This window comes from Acinonyx jubatus, chromosome B4 (assembly GCF_027475565.1).
Source record: "Acinonyx jubatus isolate Ajub_Pintada_27869175 chromosome B4, VMU_Ajub_asm_v1.0, whole genome shotgun sequence".
Taxonomy (NCBI): Eukaryota; Metazoa; Chordata; class Mammalia; order Carnivora; family Felidae; genus Acinonyx; species Acinonyx jubatus.
The window spans coordinates 107099294-107123206 of NC_069387.1; the positions used below are offsets into that span (position 1 = coordinate 107099294).

The following is a 23913-nucleotide window of genomic DNA, read 5'->3' on the forward strand; positions in this document are numbered from 1 at the left end:
ATTGTGTGTGTGTGCCTGTGTGTGTTTGTTTTTTTTTTTTTTTAATAAACTGTAGTTTCTATTGGATTTTGAACTTGAAACCACAAGGTCCAGATCAAAGGAAAGAAGTCATGACTAGAATTGTCGACCTAGATGGAGCTGAAGATCTAGCAGTGGATGAGATTGCCCAGGTTGAGTAAAACTAAGGGAAAAAAAACAGCAAATAAAACTCAGAGGAATGTATACTGAAGAGATGCACAGAAGAAAAGTATCTTGGAAAGATATGCATTTCTCACACCTAAACTAAGAGAAAGAAAGTGTTGCAGTAAATTCTATGTTTGATTTTCTCATACACTGTGTGTGGCAGAAAAAAAAATCCATTGGAAAGTCAAATTTTGCTTCATATCCAAGTTACCTATTTCAAAATAAGAATATGAATAAAGTCAGGGTTCCATGTCAGTAAATTGCAAATAAATGAAGCAGAAAGATCATCATCAAGTATAAACCTCATAAAAAGGTTTACAAGCTGTCTGGGATAGCAGTCAATTTAGAAAATGATAGGAACTATAGAGATAAAAAGGCTAACTCATAGGTGGCCCCAGTCATCCATATGATTTGAAAATTAATGCCTACACTGTTTTCATTAAGTTAGCTAACTCTAAATAGCAAAGTTTAAACAGTTCTCATGTAGTAATTCATGGAAGCAGATGAGATTAAGTATGGAAAATGTATAGAAATAGAAAAAAAAGAAGCATTTTAAGTGGAAAATATGTTACAAAAAAAAGTACAAAATAAAGCTAATTATCTGCAGATTTTATATTTCCATGGTAGTTGATTCAATCAGAAAACATCAAAACTTTTCAATAACTTTTCTTTCTATTTTAAACAAGAATCAAAAAATCAACTAGTTTATGTATTTGTCATTTTTATTTCTAATTAGAGATATATTTTATATGTAAGATTATTTATATTTAAGCTTATTTATATTTATATTTAGCATATTTGTATTGTATTATGTATAAGTCACCTTAAGTTTATCAGGTTAGAATACATCATTATGCATCACCTTAATATACCTTCATACAAATTTTGTTTTTGATTAATTAGCTTTGCTTCCTTCTTAGTTTTTTAAAAAAGCAGTCTTGCAAACCTCAATATAGAGTAAATTAATTTGAACATTAGTTTCCAAGTATATATTCATTCTGTGAATAGAGAGAATCTAGGAAAAATAAACAAAATCTTCACTCTTTAAGACTGAACAACTATAAAAATTAAACTCAGAAACAATCTGTATGTATAATAATTAGTTAATGGATAAATAAAATTTGGTAGGTCCAAAGAATGAGACACTATGTGGCAATGAAAGGGTCCTACAACATGGGTAAACCTTGGAAACAGTGTACTAAGTGAAAGAAGACAGACATAGAAGACTATGTATTGCTTGATTCCATTTATATGAAATATCCAGAGAAGGCAAATATAGAGAGACAGAAAGTAGATTAGTGGTTGACTTGAGTCAGAATGAGAAATGAGAGTGACTTTAAATAGACACACTATTTCTCTTTGTGGTGATGGAAAAGCTCTAAAATTCAATTGTGGGGATAGTTACACAAACAGTAAATATGCTAAAAGTCATTGAACTATATACACTTAAAACTGACAAATGTTGTGACATATAAATTATACCTCAATGAAGCTGGTTAAAAGGGGGGTTAATGATATAACCATGTATACATTCCAGAGATCAAAATAAAAGGAAAATACCCTTCTCTGAAAAAACTAACCTCATAGGAAAACACAAAGCTCAGTTTTCAGTTGGTGTTAATTTCTAAAAGTACCAAATATGATGCACAGTAGTAGTTTTAAAATAATATGAAAGATTTTTATTTAAAGTTCAGAGCTGGCTGAGTATTCCCACCTACCAGTGAAAATAAAGGATGGTTACAAACACTAGCAAGATACGACATGCAAAATATTTATCTAATGATAATAATTTAGTATGCATATAATTATATAGTCTGTGTATCTTCTATAAGCAGCTCCTAAATAACTACTAAACTTTGCCGTCCTTTAAACATTATTACAATTATAAACCATTTTGAAGGACTATTTCAAATCAACAGTTGAATATAATGCAATATTCAAAACTTTCTATGACTTTAATATACATATACATTCAAGTCATTTAAATTCCATCCAATCAAAAGACCATTATACTTTCCCTCTGTTATTCTCATTTTATTGGAGCAAAAATTATCAAGTGCATTTATAACTTAGAAATGGTTTCAGTGACCCACAGCAAAAAGACTAAGGCTGCAATAATTGTTTTGACATTAATAATGTTTTGAGGCACAAGTGTTTCGTTTTTATTTTATAATTGTTGTTTCTCCAGGGGAAAAAAAAAACTGATCATTTTCTTGTTTGAATTCTGACTTGTCTTTTACATTACAGAGCTGGAAAAAAACCTTAAGGTAACATTTCAGAAGCCTCCTCATAATAACTTCACTCTGTTTGTTTCTCTTATCCAAAGACAGAAGTACTAGATAAAAGTAAAAAGAATGACAAAGCACATTTTTCATAGTTATCTATGATTCTTTGTACTGCATCTATGTGGTGAAAAACAAAAATGCATAGATAAACACGCCTTAGAAATGATTGTTTAATAAGCAATAAAAATGGTGTATTGCTGGATTTTGCATCATGAATGCATAAGGTGAAATTCTAGTATATAGTGTATGTACACATACGTATCTATGTTTACATCTATGCCGGCTGCCAATCTGTGGCCAGATCTGCCTGTCCATGTTAGAGCATGGGTCTGAGTCTCACTGTCTTCCCTTGCCTCTTCATCAATTTCCCTGTGGTCTGTATCTACTTGCCTATGCTTGCTTATCTGACTGCCTATTCATCCACATCTCTCTGTAGTATGTTTCTGGCTGGCTGTCAGTTTTCCTGTCCCGTAGATTGGTCTGACTATCCCTACCCTATTGTCTGTTCCTATCTGTCAATATTTCTCCACAGTTACTTGTCAGCCTGTCCTGTTTGCATAATGTGTCTATGATTCCATGTGTACATAGGTGCAGATTAAAATTTTCCTTTAGTCTAGATTTACTCTATAATCGACCCTATGACCTATGTGGGTGTTGACCAAAGGTTTGGGCATAGCTAGAAGGGGTTTCCAAATAAAAATAAGACTTAAACTAATGCCAAATAGATTGTTCTCAGAGTCAAAGAAGAATATATAATAACTTAAACCCCTCAGAGAATTATTTTTATGGGAATATCCCAGTTCCCAGCATTATCCTCAAGATCAAACCTATTCCTACCCCTGTTGACAACCTAAAACTGTTCTTCTTCCTTTGCAGTGCAAACCTTCATCCCTTCATGTAAATTCTGCCCATTCTCATAAAGATTTTCCCCCTTCCTAAAATATTCCCATTTTTTTTACCCCACAAGAATAATCCAAGGGAGTAAAAAAAAATCCTAGTAGAACATTTTCTAAAGCTTAAGTTTTGTGAAAAATAGCGTTGAGTAAAAGGAGGGTGGGAGAGAACTGCAAAATAACCTAGGGTGGTATTTAATGCTCTAATTCCTATGTATTTCGAGGTCCACTTGCTGGTGAGATGAGAAGATGAATCTCAATATTGTGTCTGTGAACTAAAGATCTGTTTTTTAACTCCCCCATGGGTAATCCTTGGAAAAACACAAACACACATGACACTCAGAGACATGCACACAAATGCCTTCACACAGACATTCGCATGGCCACTTCATAAAGTACTTTATGTACTTCATAAAGACAAAAATAATTTTAGAGAGAGTAAATACAAATACACATTAAAGAAAAACAATTCCTGAGCAACAGAATGCTCATAGTTATCCACCTATCCCAAAGAATATAACCAAAGAGAGTTTACTTTGGTTTTGCTCTACAATGTCCAGGGACCTAATAAAGCCTAAAATAATAGGACCCATTGTAATAATCTTCTAAATAAGTCTAGTGCTTTATTTGAGGTTCTACGTATACATATGCATACATTTTAATCACTGGACAATATAACTAAAAGCTGAAACTATTAACACTGCTTATGTACTTCGTCGATTTTGGCAGGTGATAGACAACCTTCCACTTTATGATGATTACATTTCTTATATTCGATGTGGACATCTGACAATATCACAATGATTTCTTCTGCTAATGAAGTAACAGAAGAATAATTTATGAAGTAGGTCAACTGTACTCACATTGCATAGTAGTACTGGCCTATTTTTTTTCTTTTCAAAGGTGTTCTACCAAATTCAGATATGGCTAGAAAATATGATTCAGTTCTACAGAAGTACTGAAGGCATATCAGATGTATTGATGAAATTAAAAAGGACAATCCAGGAATTCACACAACACACAACATATGCTTCTTAGATTTAAAGCAGAATTGCCGCCTGGCAAAGTTTTCATTTGAACAGGTCCTGCTTTGAGCACATTCAAACCTACTACCTGTTGATTCCATTAAAATAACTAGAAGTAATACAGTATTTACACCCAGTAGTCAGTTTGTTTATTCATTACTTTCCATATTATATGAATTACTAAAGTATTAACTTACTTATATGCAAAATTAATATGAAATTCCTGTGAGTTTTAAAATTATACCATTTTGCTCTTTAGGCCTTACGTGATGAGCCTAACCTCTTTATCCATATTCATTTGCTATATGATATTTTGAAGACAAAAAAAGTCCTAGAAAGACAATTCATGCTCTCCATAAAAAATACAAACAGAAATTACATAATTAACTAGAAAACTATCATACTTACTACATTCACATAAAAATGTGGGATTGAAATAAGCACCACATCATTTCCCTCTCTTTCACCTCAATTGTGTTTGGTATGTATTTTTCCACATTTTCACAGCTGTTCTTACAGTAAACATAAAATGCTTCCATGATCTGAGAGCCATTAGAGTATAGTAGTTAAATGCCAGACTCTGGGCCTAAGATTCTCTATCCAAACCTTGGGTAGCCACTAAGCTACTTATGCTAAATAACCACAGGCAATTGCTTCATGTCTCCCTGTCTCGATTTCCATATCAGGAAAATGATTATAGCAACAGCTACCAGGCTGTTGGTAGGATTAACATGAGAAAATATATGTTGTGTTTAGAATAGTCTTTGGCCCACAGAATGTACTCAGCAAATACAAAACGCTGTTATTAATATTTTCATATGCCATTTAACTTATGGCTTTAAAGGGTCAATTAAGAGTGGAAATATTATGCTCTATAGATATCCACATCAAATTGAGGTATATGAAGGGATTTGGGAAGACTAAAAGGATAAAGTTATATTTTTAGGCTAAAAATCAGTGGTACCATCTGCAAAGTAGACTATCCTATGCAAAAACATGGAAGCTTAGGGCTATCTTTTGCCCAAACCTTGAAAGATCTTTCTATTCTAGGACGAGGTTTGGCAAACTATGCTCATGGCCAAATATGGCCCCTGAAAGGATTTGTTTTCTTGTTTTTGTTTGTTGTTTTTGGTTTTTTTTGTTTGTTTGTTTTACATCTTTAAAGGGGTGAATAAGGAAAGAGAAGGAGGAGGAGGAATATGTGGAAAAGAGCTTAGTGGTTCCAAAAAATCTAAAATGTTTACTGTATTTGTTTTCTAGGGCTGTTGGAATAAAGTACCACAGACTGGGTGGCTTAAACAACAGAAATTTTTTTCCCTCACAATTCTGGAGGCTAGAAGTTGAGATCAAAGTGTCAGGAGAGCTGGTTTCTTCTGAGTCCTCTGTCTCAGCTAATAAACAGCTACCTTTTCCTGGTGTCTTTACATGGTCTTCCCTCTATACACGTCTGTGTCTACATTTCCTCTTCTGATAAAGACACCAGTCATACTAGGTTAGGGTTTACCTTGATGACCTCACTGTAACTTAAGCACTTCTTTAAAAACCCTGTCTCCAAATACACTCACATTATGAGGTACCAAGAATTAGAACTTTAGCATATGAATTTTAGAGAGAGACAATTCAGCCTACAATTTTTGTTGGTTGGCCTAGCCCATGTTCTAGAAGCCTGAGGAAGTTACATCTGTCATGTGAAGCAGTGTCTTCTTTGTGTCTCCTTTACTATACATTTGTCAATACAAATGGAGACACAAGGGGAGAATCACTAAGCTCAAAGATATCTGCTTTCCCATTAAGAGTCTGCTGAGGGAAAAACACCTCAAGGAATTGGTAGTTAAGCTGTTTAAGGTTAAGTCAAAGGAGCAGGGCTGACTTAATGAAAATAGTTACTTACTGGAAGCCATAGGCAAAAGAAAAATGTAGCTGAACACATACCTGGGTCCCCCCAAAGAGATCTGATAATCACATTGAATAACAGGAAACCCAATATCAGGGATGGGCCTGAAGATGGTGATGTTATGATTGCAACAAAACTCATTACCATTTTTTAGTACTTATATCAACAAGCCCCTGGAACACCACTTTATGATATTTTGTCATTCAGTCCACACAACCACATGAATATTATTATTACCCTTCACACACATTTACAAATTAGACAACTGAGTTGGAATTAGAACATAGGTTCTAGTCACCTTGAGTACTAAATGAAAATATCCAAAGTTTGGAATTAAACAACAGAACAAGAAATTCAAGGGTCTTGTGGAAAATGAAGTCAGATGCCTAAACCTTCACCTTATTGGTGAGTAGGTTGATTCACTGATTTTAAGACAGGATTGACACTGACAACAGATATTGATTCAAAACAACAAAAACAATAAAAAGTATAGCTTTTCAGCAGGTACTTGCTTTTATGTCCACATCTTGATCCAGTCATAATGTGCTAGATAATTTCCAGTAACACACTTTCAAAATAATTACTTGGTGGTTCCCCTTTATAAAAAGGGGCATTTGTAAATCTATTTCCAAATTCCAAAACAAAGCTATATGAGAGAGTTGTATGATGCTTAATTTACCTCCCCACAGGACTCAGAATATTAAAGTAGGTATATGCTTAACTCAATATGAAATGCATCTGAGAAATTCAGACTCAGAATTTTTCAGCAGTCTTGTGACCTAAAGAAAGCAGCTTGTAGCTTGGATTTGCATACTATTTTTGTAAAGATTCAAACTCACAGTTAAGGTCAACATCTGGCTGGATTGAACATTCACATTTAACAGTTCCACTCTCATTAAAAACTGGTTAGCTTTTTTCAAAGCAAAAGCTGTCTTTTGTTTTAAGAAAAGTATTCATATATTTTCTTTGTTCCTTGCAGGGGTGGATTTGTATGCTTAAACTACTCTGCGCCGTTAGGATTTGAGGCCATCTCACTAGACAAGCCACTGTAGCAAAATAAAACGCAAACTAAAGGAGCAAAGGGCACAGCATAATGAGCAAGAGGATTTACTGGCTTCTCTTCTATTTCCATATCTTTTGGCAGAAGAGAAAAGTGGGAAAATGAGATACAGTTCTATCTGCTTTCCCTGGAAAGGTATGGTGGAAAATTTAGCTGTTTGATAGCCATAGAGAATATGCCAACCTATCTCTCAAGCTAATCTTAGTATCTAATTTTATCTGTGTATGACTAATGCGGATTACTTTAGTGCTGAGCAATAACTACATGCCCAATACATTATTTCCATTACTAAAACTGTTAAACAATGGATCTATGATAATACACATGTACACACACACACACACATTCATATTGAAGAAAGATGAGTCAAGGTAGTTTCAATTGGTACATTCTATATGTAAAACTCCGATGAAATGCATTCAGAAATAAGTACTGTTCATTGAATGTATGTTGTGCACACACTATGTGTTTGTTAATTAAATTGTGTGATCTTTACTACCCACAAGAATCTAAAGAGTAGATTCCATTATCTCTATCATACAGCTAATGGGAGAGAGGTATGTAGAAGACTAATTAACTTACACAGACTTGTTTCACACACTTAAATCTAGTTGTTCTTATCCTCAATCCAATGTTCTGCCTATAATGACATTTTGACATATGGAACACAGTAAAGGGGGTATTTAAATACAACTGGATGATAAGTCCGGGTTCCTCAGTAAAGTTGAATGCAAATCATTGACTGAATATAGGATATTTCATGTCTTCCATGCACATAAGCAGCCACTAAAGAGCCAGCTTTAATTGCCTTCCTCTGTGGGCACCAATTAGAAGTCCTGAAATATTAATAAACTGGCTGATTTAGGAAAAAATACCATCACATACTTCTTTCCTATATACTGCTTTGAAACACCAAACAGATCATGGGCACTCAATAAATATTAAATATTTAACAGCAACTAATAAAATGAAATTATAGTAATATATTTTGCAACAAACTCACCATTAGATGAAGTAAAACAAGTTTTAGCACTAGACCTGGAAGCTGAGCAGATTTAGAGAGCTGGGTAAAAATGAACCCTATAGGGAGGCAAGAGACACTAGCATGATATGATAGAAAGGTTAATAAGAGGTCAGAGCAATAAAAATTTTTATTGCAATTTGACAACTAAAACTACCCCTCCTGATTTGCATATTTGTTCTATTCATCTAACATCAAAAATACCGATGAAAGGATGCATTATTAAGCTGCTGCCATATCTTCCCTATGCTTAAATAAATAAATAAATAAATAAATAAATAAATAAATAATGTGGAATCACTTTAGCTTTGGCATTCATAAGTCAACGAATTGTAAATGTCTGAGACACTCAGGAGTGTATGCAGTTTCAGGGAGCGTGCTCCTGTAGATTTGTATTAGAGCTGCAAGTTACTGGGGAAGAAACCAGGCTGGAAACAAGCTCACTTTTTTTTTCCTTAAGTGAGTGGAGGGAAAATGTTTCATAAAGAAAGCTTGCCAAATGGAGGAATCCATAGGGAAACCTTAATTTAAACCCCCGTTCCTCAATTCTTGTAAGATTCATGAAAAAAGAAGCACTTAAAAGTACACTTTGAGGACTCTCTTCTCCTTCCTCTTTTCCATTTTTTGCCTTTTACAGTCCCTCTGAGGATAAGAGAGAATAAACTCCAAGTTACTGTCTGGGTGACTCAATCCTTCTTCTCCGTCTCCTTTATTCTTCTAGTAGTCTCTCAAATGCTCCAAAGAAATGAGAACACATTGAACAAGTGCTCTCGTGAAGCTGAGCCACCATTTCTTCTCCCGAGCCTGTGATTAACCCACTGATGGGTCCACAAACTCTGTGTTCCAGTCCAAATACAGTAGCAGGTATACCACACTCCAGGTTAAATACACATGCTCTTCTGCCCATTCTAATAGTCATTTTTACCATGGAAGGCTATGTGCACCATGGTAGGTTTCACTGAGCCTACTCACACAACAGCACGACACTTGAAGACATCAAAAGCCCTGATATCATATTTTTAATTTTCATAAACTTACTGTGATTACTACGTGTGTGCTTTCTATCCTACACTCCCACTCACATTCTGACACAGAACACCCTCTTACACATATACCTTTAACTTTTAGGAAACAGGCATGGAAGTCACCCCTCTTCCTGTTCTAATGTGTCATAGATATAATAAGCTAAATTTCAGTGCAGGATAAGCTTTGTCCATTTTTTTGGTTCAGCTAATACTCAGAAGTTTTCCAGCTTTTAACATTTTACTCTGCTAAACAGTTTTGTGTACTTCATAGATGTATAGAGGTTTTTTTCACTTCATCAAACAAAGTTGAATAATAAATTTTTATGATTTGCATATTTTCCTAAAATGTAGCATTAATTTGAGGAAGAGTCTTTCAAACTTAAAAATAAAGATCTTTAAAGCCAGCAAAGTTCACTAATATAACATTCTCATGAAGACTCCCAATAGAATCTCTTTAAATTAAATACTTTTATCATTCATATATTTAAATACCATAAATATCAATGGCACCAGAATTAATAACAGCATTTGAGACAAAGTTTGTATTTGAGAATACATGGAGGAAACATCACGATTATGTAAAAATATTTTTAAACTGTATAAGGTTAGCTGAGTTTCCAAAGTATGTATTTCCCTTCATTATACGCTGCAGCTACGGAAAATCCTCAAGAGAATTAATATGAACTTATGATAATGCAGCCTGCAGCACGGTTTTGTTTTGGTTTCGCCTGTTTTTGCTGACAATGCAATTCAAACTAGCCTCTACTAATCTTTACTGAAGGAGTCAGATTATTCACCTATAAACATGCAGCAATAAAGTGTCATTCTTTAGTCAATACCGACTACTTAACATCTTTCTCTTTTTTCCCCCGGTTTGGATCTCTAGCTCATTAGATCGTTACCTGATAAATAGGAGAGGGTAATGAATTGAGAAAATAACTACGTACCTTCAGAGAAAACCTGCCCGATAACAATAATCCATTAGAAAACTGGCAATATCCTCTGATCTATTGCCCGCAAAGCTATGACTTGATGGAGAGTTTCATTCCCTGGGCTCAGTTCTCCAGAAGAAAATCAGCACAATTTAAATATTTCTTGGAATGTGACAGCTCTCCAGATCCCTGGTTGCATTCTGTTCCCCAGGGACGGCAATCTGGTGTTCCTGTGTGCATAGAGCAGTGAAGATGAATTGAAAATGCTTGAGATAAATTAGGAATGGCTAAGTTAAAATTGTCTCTGCTCCAGACTCTCTCATCTGCAGTCTGTAAGCCTGTTTTTCTGTGAAAAAGCTAGATGGCAGGCTGCCTCAGTAAGTTCTTCTTAAGCGACACAGAGCATTTTCAATGAAGAAAAATTCTCCCATTATCTAAGCTAATGTGACTGCTGCTAAATCTAGTTTCTAAAGTGTCTACTGGCATGAAATTCATTTTCACTATTGCTGTCTTTCAAACTACAGTCTAGAATCCATACTATCATGCTACATACATTTCTATCTGAAAGAAACATTTAAACTTTTCAGCTAACATATTAAATCATATCCCTTTTGCAGTTTTAAAGATCATTTGTGTACAGAACATGCCTTCTTTAGGTCCTAAAGCCATTTTGCGTTATTGTATAATATGTAGAAGGTTTTGTTTTAAATTGTCATATGTTAATATGAGTAATTGTATTTTTTATTAACAATCACTTCTTTTAATTCAGTTCCACAAAGAAGTGCATCATTTTCAACATTAGTTATAATTCAGAACTTATATACAAATAGAAAAGGGGATGTGGAATCCTAATAAGTGACCACAGAAGTAAATATTGACTCTTTGAATATCATTGTAAAGAAAATAAGATGTTCCAAATTAAACTATGCTTCATAAATTATTCTCCTTCTAAATTAAAGCAAGCCATTTTTGAATTCTGTTTATTTCAGTTGAATGATTTGTTGTGATATATTTTTTCTGCTGAATTAGACAATTCTTTTAGAATTTTAATAATATTCTGGATTGGAGACTCAGTACACTTTACTTGGTGTGTTGGAAATACACAAAACACAGAAGGGTTATCAAAATTTTCAGCTCGATTTCTCTACTTGCATTTTCTGTATGTAACACTTTTTACTTTATCAGAAAGGACAGTTAAGACTATCATCACCCATGAGCTCATGTACATGTTTTTAAATGCTGCTAAAAACAAAACAAAACAATATTATCTTTCTATAACTCTCTTCATGGCATTCTGTAATGCTCTATGTCTGGTTACTTCTTCTGTAAATAAAGGGTTCCTTCCAAGACAAAAATGAGGTGTATACATTGTGAGGGAAGCAAAGACAATACAGTGACCTGAGAGCCAAAAGATAAAGCAAATTGAATTTTTCCTTTTTTCTCCACCCACCCTGTAGCTGTGGCTGATCACTTTACTCAGGAAGGTGGAGGGAAGAAGAAATAGGAGATGTGAAAGGAAACACCCTAGCAAATGCCCCAGCCTTTCTCCCTCTTCAGAAGTGGCAACTCTATAGCTATCACTGGGGAAAAAACACAAGAAAGTCCAAAAGAATTAGCTTCAGTATCCCAGTCGGGAATTACAGTTATCCAGTAGATTTTCAAAGACCACAAAAGAAAAGGAAAGGAAGAAAGAAAGGGAAGGAGGATAGCTACTTATCATTCTCAATTGCTGTTTTTATAATGACCATGGTGTTTAGGGCTCAAGATACATAAAGCAAATGAAAAATGATAGAAGTTAATATATCTGATAGCCGACCATTGAGTGCTACCCAACTGCATTGTACACATGTGTATTGAGCATCTCAGTTAAAATAACAATTACAGTAGTGAACAAGGCACATACTTTTAAGACTTTCAGATGTATATCTCCACTTATAAATTATCAATTTTACTAACACTATATCACAGCAATAAATTCAGGAACTCATGCAATTATATGTGAGTGATACCTGAACTATTCCTGGGGTATTAGGTCTTCTTTCTTATAGGAAGTAACATTTAGGAAAAGACTAAGTAAATCCTGATTAAAAGGATAAGGATTATTTCCAGGCACTGGGAACAAAACCCCAGGGGAAATATGTATATTACATTTGGATAACTGAGGGTAATTCAGTATTGCTCAAGTGTAGAGTGAGGTATGAAGGGCATATAAAGAGATGTGTCTAGAGAGATAATGAGTCATTTATGCTATATAAAGGGGTTTGGACTTTATTTTTGAATGGAGAGTCATCGAGGGCTGTTAAATAGAGGTGAAAAATAATCATATCTGCATTTTAGGAAGATCACTCTTCATGTCATGCTAGTCAGGTAAAAAGCATCGCCACATACCTAGTTTGCCAAGACAAAAACTCAGCAGTCATACTATTTACGCCTTCTTCCTTCACTTCTAATATCCAGATTATTATCAATTGATTCTACCTTCTTTAAAACCTTTTGTTATTTCTAGCTTTCATGGCATTATTTCTAGCTTTCACCATCTCTTACCTGCATAACGACAAGAACCTTTTATTTCACTTCTGTTTCAAGTACTTTCCTACTTCAACACCTTTTACCTAGCTGTCAATTCTTTCTAGAGTATACATGCTATATTATTCTCCTGCTTACAACAATTTATTTACTCATCATCACCTGAAGAATAACGCCCAAGTCTTTAAGATAATCTGCAAGTGTTGGCTCGAAACTGTGGGAGCATCTGGGTTGCAGTCTGAAACTGATCCCCATATGCAAAGGACAGGGAGAGACAGAAGAAGCAGGGCACTCCAATGGGTAGATGGAAGGTTTAATAAGCAAGAGAACTTATGTAGGAGGCTTGTCTTGAGTGGCTGCAATGAGGAGCTCTCCATACCTGCCCTAAGCTTAAAGGTTTCCATAGAGGCTTTAACTGGACTCTGTTACAGTTACTCTCCCAAGGCTGCATCCCACAGCAGTACATTCACTCCAAGGACAGAAGATGGTGCGAAGAGCCTCGGACTGCTCAGGTCCACTCAGGGTCAGAGGTCACATCCTCTTGATGACCTCCTCTAACAACAAGATTTGACTGTGTTGCTTTCTCAATTGACACCTACCCTGACAAGATTGCAACCTTATGGGGAAAAACAATGATGAACCACATCGTTGGATTTTACCTCTAAGACCTCTACACATGCTGCTGCTTGTACCTAGAGTGTTTCACTAGAACTGTGGAGCTAGAGATTTCCTTTATATGGAATTCCTACATATGGAATGTTTTGGTTAAATATTACTTTGTCTTTGAAACCATCCTGATTCCCTCAAATAGAGTTAATTTTATGCTCTGAGCTAATGCTTGTCTTGTGATGGTTTGGTGACCATCTCAGTAAAGTCAATTTTCACGTAAAATATATATTCCTTTTTGGAAATCATTCTCCCCTCCCCTCTCTTCTCTTTAGATTTCTCTTTTTCTTTCTTTCTCCCTCCCTTTCCTCCTTCCTTAGCAATTTATGCCTGCTTTTCACTTTCATATATCTGTGTTGATTTATACATTTTGAGTTTGTGGTGAATATGGCACACCTCAGTTCTCTTGTCATCTATTTTTTCCTTATACTTTCATTTATATTTTTCCACTTCTCTCTTTTACTACTTTTCCCTCCTTTTTTTCCTCCTTTTCATTTTGTCTTCTATATTTTTCTATACCTCTTGTGTCTTTCTGTTCTGCAGGCTTGCTCCATTTCTCCCCTATCTTCCTCTTTTTTGATCCCTTCCTTTTTTAGGTTTTTATTTAAATTCAAGTTAGTTACCATACAGTATAATATTAGTTTCAAGTGTACAATATAGTGGTTCAACACTTCCATACAACACCTGGGGCTCATCCCAGCAAGTGATCCCCATCACCTATTTCACCCAACCCCCACCCACCTCCCCTCTGGTAATCCTCCATTTGTTTTCTATAGTTAAGAGTCCCTTGCTTAGAAGGGACTTTTTCTTAGAAGAAAAAACAAGACCTTGAAACCATCTTACTAAGTTTTGGAGAAATATACTAAAAAATTCTCTAGCTGATGAACATTCTCATTTTCATATTCTCTTCAATTAACATGATGCAAAGCTAAGTTGTGGTAAGGGTTGCATTTCATTTCCATTACATAGTTGTGTTACAGGCCTACAGAAATTCGCTTTTTAATTATTTTGTTATTAAACACCTGGTTCTCTGCAAGCTCTTTGTAAAATACTACTTTCCCACTTGCAATTTCAATTAACATATAAAGAGACTGAATGTATACTAAAATTAATTTTATTATTAATAAATGATAAAGCAGAGAGAGGGAGAGGGAGAATCTCAAGCCGGCTCTGCTCTGTCAGTGTAGAGCCCGACATAGGGCTCAATATCACAAACCATAAGATCATGACCTGACCCAAAATCAAGAGTCAGACACATAATTGACTGAGTCACCCAGATGACCTCCCACAAATTATTTTTATTAGCAATAATCAGAATGGAGATTTATTTCCTTTGTCACTATACATGATTTTTAAAATAATTAATTTTCTCTTAGTTTTATTTTAGCTGTAGCAGTCTAAAAATGTGGCTTATTTTATTTAAAAAAATCAATCAACATTTAGACATTTTTAAATTACATTTTTAAATTTTAATAACTTATTTATCCTGCAAAAGTTATTAGAGTGACTGACTTTATAACATGGAAGATGATTGCAACATGATGAAGTTAAAAATAAAATAAACATAGAAATAGCATCTTGCTTATAAATAAATGCATTTATAAATAAAAGAGACATAAGTTAGGTAGATAAGAAATATGTATATGTGAGGTTTAATAAAAGACAACTTATATATAACATCTTTCTAAACTGACAGCATTGAACAGAAAAAGAGACTTGCATTAAAACATATAATATTGAACTTAGGAATAAACTTAACAAGTGAGGTAAAAGCCTTGCACACCAAAAACTATAAACATTACCATAAATAAATAAATAGAATAAAGAGGACAGAAATCAATGGAATCTTGTGTCCATGAATTGGAAATTTTAATATTGTTAAGATGTCAATGCTACCAATGTTATCTACAGATTGAATGCAATCCCTACCAAAATCCCAATGGTATTTTTGGAAAAAACAGAAAAATCCATTCTAAAATGCATATTGAAACTCAAAGGTTCTCAAATATCCAAAACAATCTAGAAAACAGAAATCAAAATGGGAGATCTTACCTTTCTGATTTCAAAATTGACCACAAAGCCACAGTCATTAGATGGAGTGTGGTGTTGACATAAAGACAGACAGATAGGACAGAAGAGCAGAGAGTACAGAAATAAAAATTTGCATATATGGTGAAATGAGTTGACAATGGTACTAAGATCATTCAAGAGAAAGGGCAATCTTTTTAACAGATGGTGCTGGGAGAACTATATGTCCACATGTGAAAGAATGAAGTTGAATACTTCTATCATATACAGAAATTCACTCAAAATAGATGAAAGACTTAAGTGTAAAACATACAATTATAAAACTGTAAGGACATAGAGGGAAGCTTTGTGACACTGGATTCGGCAATGATTTTTTGGATATGACATTTGGAGCTACTGGACTACATCAAATTTAAAACTTCTGAGCAAGCAACACAATCCAAAGAATGAGAAAGCAATTCACAGAATAGTAGAAAATATTTGAAAATCATATATCTTATAAGGGGTTAATATTTAAAACATTTAAATAATTCATACAAATCATCACCAAAAAAGGCAAACAACACAATTAAAAAAATAGGTAAAGGACTTGAATAAACATTTCTCTAAAGAAGATATACAAGATCAATAAGTATATGAAAAGATATTCAATATCACTAATCATTAGAGAAATGTAAATCAAAACCACAATGATATGACATCTCACCCTCATTAAGATGGCTACTATCAGAAACAGAAAATAAAAAAGGTTGGTGAGGATGTGGGGAAATTCAAACGCTAGTGTATTAGTAGGAACGTAAAATACTGAAGCTGCTATGTAAAACAAAAGGCAGATCCTCAAATGTTAAAAATAAAATTACTCTATGATCTAGCAATTTCATTTCTAAGTACATACCTAAAAGAACTGAAAGGGACTCAAGCAGATATGCATGGACCCATGTTCATAGCAGTATTTTTCACAATAGCTCAAAGATGAAATCAACCCAAGTACCTAACTAAAAATTACTGTATAAACAAAACGGGGCACCTAGGTGGCTCAGTTGGTTAAGCATCTGACTTCAGTTCAGGTCAGGGTCTTGAGGTAAGCTTGAACCCCACATCAGGCTCCCTGCTGTCAGCCCAGAGCCCATTTCAGATCCTCTGTTCTCCTCTCTCTCTCTGCCCTCCCCCTGCTCATGCGCTCGCTCTCTTCCTCTCTCTCTCTCTCTCTCAAAAATAAATAAACACTAAAAAAACATGTGGAATACATATGCAAAGGGATATTATTTGATTTTACAGGGAAGGAAATTCTGACCCATATAACAATATGGATGAATCTTGAAGACATTATGCTAAGTAAAATAAGTCAGGCACAAAAAGATAAATTTTAAATGATTGTACTTACATGAGGTACTTAAACTAGTCAATTTCATAGAAACCGAAAATAGAGTGGTGATTGTCAGGGATCAGGGAAAGAAAGACCAAGGAGCTCTTTTTTAATGGGTATAGAGTTTCAGGGTGGGAAGATGAAAAAGTTGTAGACATGAATAGTGGTGATGAGTGCACCATGCTGCTGAACTATTACACTTAGAAATGGTTACAATTATAAATTTTATGTTATATATTTTACCATAATAAAAAAGTGCAAAAGTAAATATTAAATCTTTACTGATATGATGAAAAAAATCAAAGGTGAAAAATTCTAAATATTTTTCCAAGTGTAAGGTATTTTTAAAATCAAAGCATCAAACATATATGCTGTTTTCTGTATGACATAGTAATGGTCTGAAAAACCATGATTCTTGTTTTTGATTTTTTAATTTAATTTTTAATTAAGTTTAATTTTGTTTTTTTTTTAATTTATTACCATTTCATCATAAAATAATGGAATAAAAATATTGCTTCTTTAAGAATGTAAATGTCTAAATACAAACCTAAGTTTTATTACTTCTTTTAACAAAAAAGTTTATATTTTGGGGCGCCTGGGTGGCTCAGTCAGTTGAGCGTCCAACTTTGGCTCAGGTCATGATCTCACGGTTGGTGAGTTCCAGCCCCACGTCGGGCTCTGTGCTGATGGCTCAGAGCCTAGAGCCTGCTTCGGATTCTGTGTCTCCCTCTCTCTCTGCCCCTCCCCAACTTGTGCTCTCTCTGTCTCTCAAAAATAAATAAATGTAAAAAAAAATTTTTTAAGTTTATATTTTCATTGTCGAAAAATATGAATACATGAATAAAAAGAATAAAATGTATAAATTCCACCACTGTTAACACCTTAAGGATATATCCCTTCCTCCAATCTCTTTTTCATATATATGTGTGTGGTGTGTTGTGTGTGTGTATACACATATACACACATATATACAAAATAAAATATTACTCTCTCTAAATATAAATACAATTTCCTGCATGTATATGAAGATTACATGTATATATGCATATGTACAATATATGTACTGTATATGTGTACACACACACACATATACAAAAGAGAGAAAGAGAATATTTAGTTTTGCAAGATGAGAAAGTTCTGGAGATAAACTGAACAATATAAATGTATTTAACCACTATTTAGTTGTACACTAAAAATGATTAAGTTGACAAATATGTTCATGTGTATTTTTATTACACATTTATTCAGTTTAAATTCTGAAAATCATATAATAAATATATTTTTAAAATGCTTTCAATGGAAGATGAGTTTCAAAAATCATTGAAGTAATCATTTGTTAAAAGAATATATCTTCACAGAGTCCATGATAAGCTTTGGAATTCATATTAATATTATAAATCAAAGTCTATATGAAAGAAATTTCATTTTGTTTTTCCTTAAATTAAACTTTTTTATTGTTTTTTGGTAAATTCAAAGTAATTTTGCCAAATAACAAACTTACTGTTTTTTGTTTGCTTTACAGAAGGTAAAATATTCTTGATAATTTCATTAAAAATGTGCAGCATTTCATGTTAGACATCATAGCGTTGACTAAATAACAGTGTGTTATATTCAAAAAGGTGAAATATTAACACTTAAAAGCCTCCATGAATAGATCCAGTGACAGACACCTCACTCACAAGCAGCTTCAGGGAAAATATATATGAGCTATCTTAAATTTCTTTAAATATGTGAACCCTGACATCAAAAAACAATTCAACAGGATTAGCAAACTATATTTTGATCTTCCAAATTTAAATGAGTTTCTTATTTATCTTTATATTCAAACACTAAAGATAAGAGCCTCAGCCCAGTTATCTATTAATGAATTGTTAGTGATTTCCATGAAAATAGAGTAAATGGCTTGAGAAAAATTTAATACTAATCCAATAGCACTGACATCTTTGATTCAAGAGAATTTGATTTTATTATAAACAATAAACTGTTATACCAGAAAGTATTATTTAAAAAAATCTTAAACTACTCTGAAGTGTTTTCTAACTAATGTTAACAGTTTATGAATTAAATAAACATGACTTAAGAGATCACTTGAACTCCATTGCCAGAATAATACACCTTTTGCAGGTACACAAACTATTAAAGCACAACATAAAAAATAAACAATACACTTCCTAAATTAAAATAAATATATACATATATATAGAAAATAATGGCAACAAATTTCCAACCCAAATGATTCGAACTGCTTCTGGCTTTCAGAATTGCTCTCTGCTCTATATGTCATCTACGAATGTTTTGATACATTTCTGGATAGAAATAAGTAGTTTAAAGGGTTAATATATCAATAAGGCTTATATTAGATTTAAGCTTTTAAGTCAGATATGAAAGATATTAAAACAAATAGTATTTTTAACCCTAAAGTGACAATGACATAAATTAATTTGTTGTCAAATATGTTGTCAACGCACTAAACATTCTAGCGTAAACTTTAAAAACTTAATAATTTGTGATATATGTTCTTTCATGGATCAAAAAATACTTCAGTGAATTTTCAAATTTAAGAAAATACAAATGTGTAAGAAAAAAACTATGCACCTCATGTGGGCAAATAATGTAATTTCACATAAAATGATGTCAAGGCCATGCTCAAGGCCAAAAACACCTTTGGAATAATTTCATGTTATTATGCAGGGCAGGAATTCTTTGCAATAGGTAGAGGTTTTATTTCATTATAGAGAGTGGAAAAAAAGTATTAAAATTTATACACCAATAGGCAATCTTATTGGATCTTCTCTTAGACTGGTAAGAAAGCTGAATGTGATAATCATGAAAACAAAATATTCTTCCCTATTGCCAAATTACTGAGTGCAGAGTTTCTGGACAACCATTTCATAGTATTTTCTAAGCTTTTTGAATGTCTTTTGACACCAGTGAAATACAGGATGTGTGATATTTCTTTTGAGGTGAGGGAGTTTTAAAACCATGTACATTTAAATTTGTGAAAAACAAAAACAAAACAAAAAAACTTCATAAATCATACACTTCAATCCTTTTTTTTCTTTACTCCCTTGTTTGGTGTGTTTCCCAAAGTCACTGACAGAAAATCTACAATCAACATTTTTAGTGTGTATTCATTTCATAAAACCAAACTATGCCTTCATCTGTGGAAAAAGCCTAGAAATATGTATACTTTTATATCATGTTATCCAACCACACAAAAATTTTAATAACTATGTTAAATCATTGTGTGAGGTACTCCAAGTGATAAGATAAATTAAAAAAAAATACTAACCATTCCTATAAGAACTTGGAAAATACATCAGGAAACTTAAAATCAATCAAATAGGTAAAAATTGCACATAAGGCAAACCATGCTATAACATAAAAGAGTTGTAAACAAAGTGCAATTAAGAATTCAGGGGCACCTGGGTGGCTCAGTCGATTACGCCTCTGACTTTGGCTCAGGTCATGATCTCCCGGTTTGTGGGTTCCAGCCCCACATCAATCTCTGTGCTGACAGCTCAAAGCCTGGAGCCTGCTTCAGATTCTGCCCCTCCCTCCTTGCTCACTCTCTTTCTCTCTCAAAAATAAACTTAAAAAGAAAAGAAAAAAGAATTCAAACCAGGGAGGCAGCTGGTGACTCAGTCACTTCAGTGTCCTACTCTTGGTTTAGGCTCAGGTCATGATCCCAGGGTCATGGGATCGAACACTACATCGGGCTCCACACTCATAATGCAGCCTGCTTGGGATTCATTCTCTCTCTTTCCCTCTGTGTCTCTTTCTCTCTAGCTCTCTTCCTTTCTCAATAAGTAAATATTTAAAAAAAGAAAGAATTCAAACCAGGGATTTGGTAGTCACTAAATATATTGGGGAGCAACAAACTTGAGAAGAAAATAAAATTACTTCAATAATGGTAGCAGGCTATATCCTACTTAAAATAGCAAGGTCAAACCTATTTTTCACCAGTGGAGTGAAGAACCATAGTATATTAGGGAAAGTCTCATTCAGTCTCTTGAAAATAGCCATGAAAAACACACAAGGGACTTAGAAACTATTAAAATGCTTCTAGTTCTCTAGCATATTTCCCAAATTCAACAGGCTATGAACAACATCAAAAGGCCTTTACAAAATCATGCAGAAGTTCTCAAATATGAAAAGTTAATCTCTAAGAAACTGTATAAGTAGATATGCCAGTAACCCTAGAGAACATTTTACAGTTTGCACAGTGAATCATGTAGTTGGTTTAATGAAATATACCAAATCTGAAATGACCAAGTCATTTTTATTTATTTTTAATTTTTTAAACTTTTATTTTAGAGAGAGTGAGTGGGGGAGAGGAGCAGAGGGAGAGAGAGAATCTTAAGCAGGCTCCACGCTAAGTGTGGAACCTGACATAGGGCTTGATCCCATGACCCTGGGATCATCATCTGAGCCAAAATCAAGAGTCAGATTCCCAACTGAATGCACCACACAGGCACCCCACCAAGTCAATTTTAAAATGTATTAAATAAATGGGGCACCTGGGTGGCTCAGTTGGTTCAGCATCCAACTCTTGTCATCAGCTCAGGTCGTGATCTCACAATCATGGCACTGAGCCCCATGTCTGGCTCCACGCTGAGCAGAGCCTGCTTGGAATTCTCTCTCTACCCTCTCTCTCTGTCCCTCCCCCACTTGCTCTCTCTTTCTCCCTCTCTCTCTCACAATAAATGAATAAACTTAAAAATAAATAAATAAATAAATAAATAAATAAATAAATAAATAAAATAGTATGAAATTAAGAAAAAAGTGATTATCAAACAAGTTTATGCTCTCTAGTTAGGCTATAAGAACCATCAGTCCTTCTATAGAAGTCGTTTGAACTATGAATATACTCCCAAGTCATCATTCTAAATATTTTAATATGCTTACAGGAAGTTTTAATTATTATCCAAGCCATTTCAAATTCAATTTTACTGGCCAACCAAATACACCTAACCTATCATTAGTGGAAAATTTCTCAAGCATTCTAATTAATAATGTACTCTCAAAGAATAAATATTTGATCCAAAAATAATTAAATAAACAACTGATTATAACCATAATAAGAAAATTGGAAAGGTAGCCCACATTCAAAAAAACCACCTTTCAGAAATCTATAGCATCTGCATGTTGCTTAATTTGTCAATAAGGAGAGTAAAAGACCCCATAGTATTAAAACTACAAAATTGTTTTCATAATTTTATTAAGGAGATGGGATATTGTTTCTTTCCCAGATAAATTTTATATTTTAGACCAGTTTTAGGTTTATAAAAAACTAACAATTTTACAGTTTCCATATACCACCTCAACTAATTTCTCTATTATTAAAGGTTTACAGTAGTATAGCATACTCATTGTAATTAGGGAATATTGACACATTATTAACTAACTTCTATAATTTATTCATATTGCTTTAGTTTTTATATAATGCTCTTTTCTTGTTTTAAATTTTAAGAACTCATCTAGCATCCCACATTACATATATTATCTGTACCTCCTTAGGCTCCCCTTGATTGTGACAGTTTCTTACAGTTTCATTGTTTGATGGCCTTGAGAGTTGTGAGCAGTACTAGCCAGGTGGTACAATGTCCTTTAATTGGTATTTGTGTAATGTTTTTCTCATGATTTAGCGTTGGCTTATGAGCTTTGCAAGATAGATGGTTTAGGTAATGTAGGATTTTTGTCTCATCATACCAAGAGTGCATAAAATAACATGACTTACCATCGTTTACACTAACTTGATCACCTGGCAGAAGGACTGCTAAATTTCTTTAAAGTTTTTTGTTTTTTAATTCCTTGTTTTAGTGTACTCTTTGGAGGAAATTGCCACATAATTTATTTCGTACTCTACCCTCAAGGAGGTGAAGAATTCACCATGCACAGCTTATACTTATGGAGTCATTCTTCACCTCCTTGAGGGTAGAGTACGAAATAAATTATGTGGCAATTTCCCACAGCTTTTTCTCTTCTCAGTTTATATCTTTAGCTGATTATTTATGTTAGTATGGACTCATAAATATTTATTTTAAACTTCAAGTTGTCATCTAGCATTTATTCATTTATTTTTAAAGAGGTATTTTTTTAAGTAATCTCTACATCCAACATGGGGCTCGAACTCACAACCCCAAGATCAAGAGTCATATGCTCTACCAACTGAGCCAGCCAGGCATCCCTATAATCCAACAATTATTTTATTGTTTAAATTTCCCAGCTATGGACAATGGGACCATTTTCAGTTGCCTCCTGTGTCCACTTGACATACCCTCATTGTTGTGGGATTTTTTAACACTTCCTCATTTTTTACAACTATCAGATGCCCCAGACTAATTTGTATGTTTCCTACTCTATCCTACAATCAGCCATTTTTTTCCAAGGATACCTGGTGAAGAACAATATTTAAAAATAATATCTGGGTGCTAAAGGTGCTCATCATTACTGAGATGTTCTTGCCTCTTAGCACTCTAAGCTAACTGAGCAAAGAAATATATATGTGCATTCTAACCCAGGTATATACACACATATAGAACATATCTATACAAGAAATGTAGTAATCTGTGCCCACAATAAACTACAGATGAGTTTATACAGATTCCTTCTACTATACTCCATTACCAAATGGTTTATTCTATCAGTCTCTCACCTGGTCCAGGTAAGCAGATCTTTGCTCATCTGTCAACTCAAACTCCAATCATGATATTCTTGACACCAACCATTAGCCATTCATTCATTTAATTGTTTAAATCCATTATACATGGATAGTGGTATCAGAGTTGTTAGTAAGTACCCCAATGGAGACAAATTTATCATCTAAAGTACAGTGCTCACGTACAGACTCTAATTATCTCCAGAATTAATTAGGTCAGCATGTTTTACCTTCACCCCTCTTTGAGTGAGACTGTTTCATAAATTTGCAATAGAGTTAGATTGTTTGTCCCTTCCACATTATATCCTGGGATGCCTGACCTCTAAAAAATAAAATTATGCTTGTATA

The 23913-nt window shown here is 33.8% G+C and overlaps 1 protein-coding gene across 3 annotated transcripts in view; it reads right to left on the reverse strand.

The window, feature by feature from the left end:
* Nucleotides 1-10800, reverse strand: part of MGAT4C (MGAT4 family member C) — a 720391-nt gene extending 709591 nt beyond the window's left edge. For all 3 annotated transcript variants that reach the window (XM_053226554.1, XM_053226552.1, XM_053226553.1), the window contains exon 1: nt 10334-10800. The gene's annotated coding sequence lies outside the window, so the exon portion shown is untranslated. The remainder of the gene's footprint in view (nt 1-10333) is intronic.
* Nucleotides 10801-23913: the final 13113 nt, after the last annotated feature.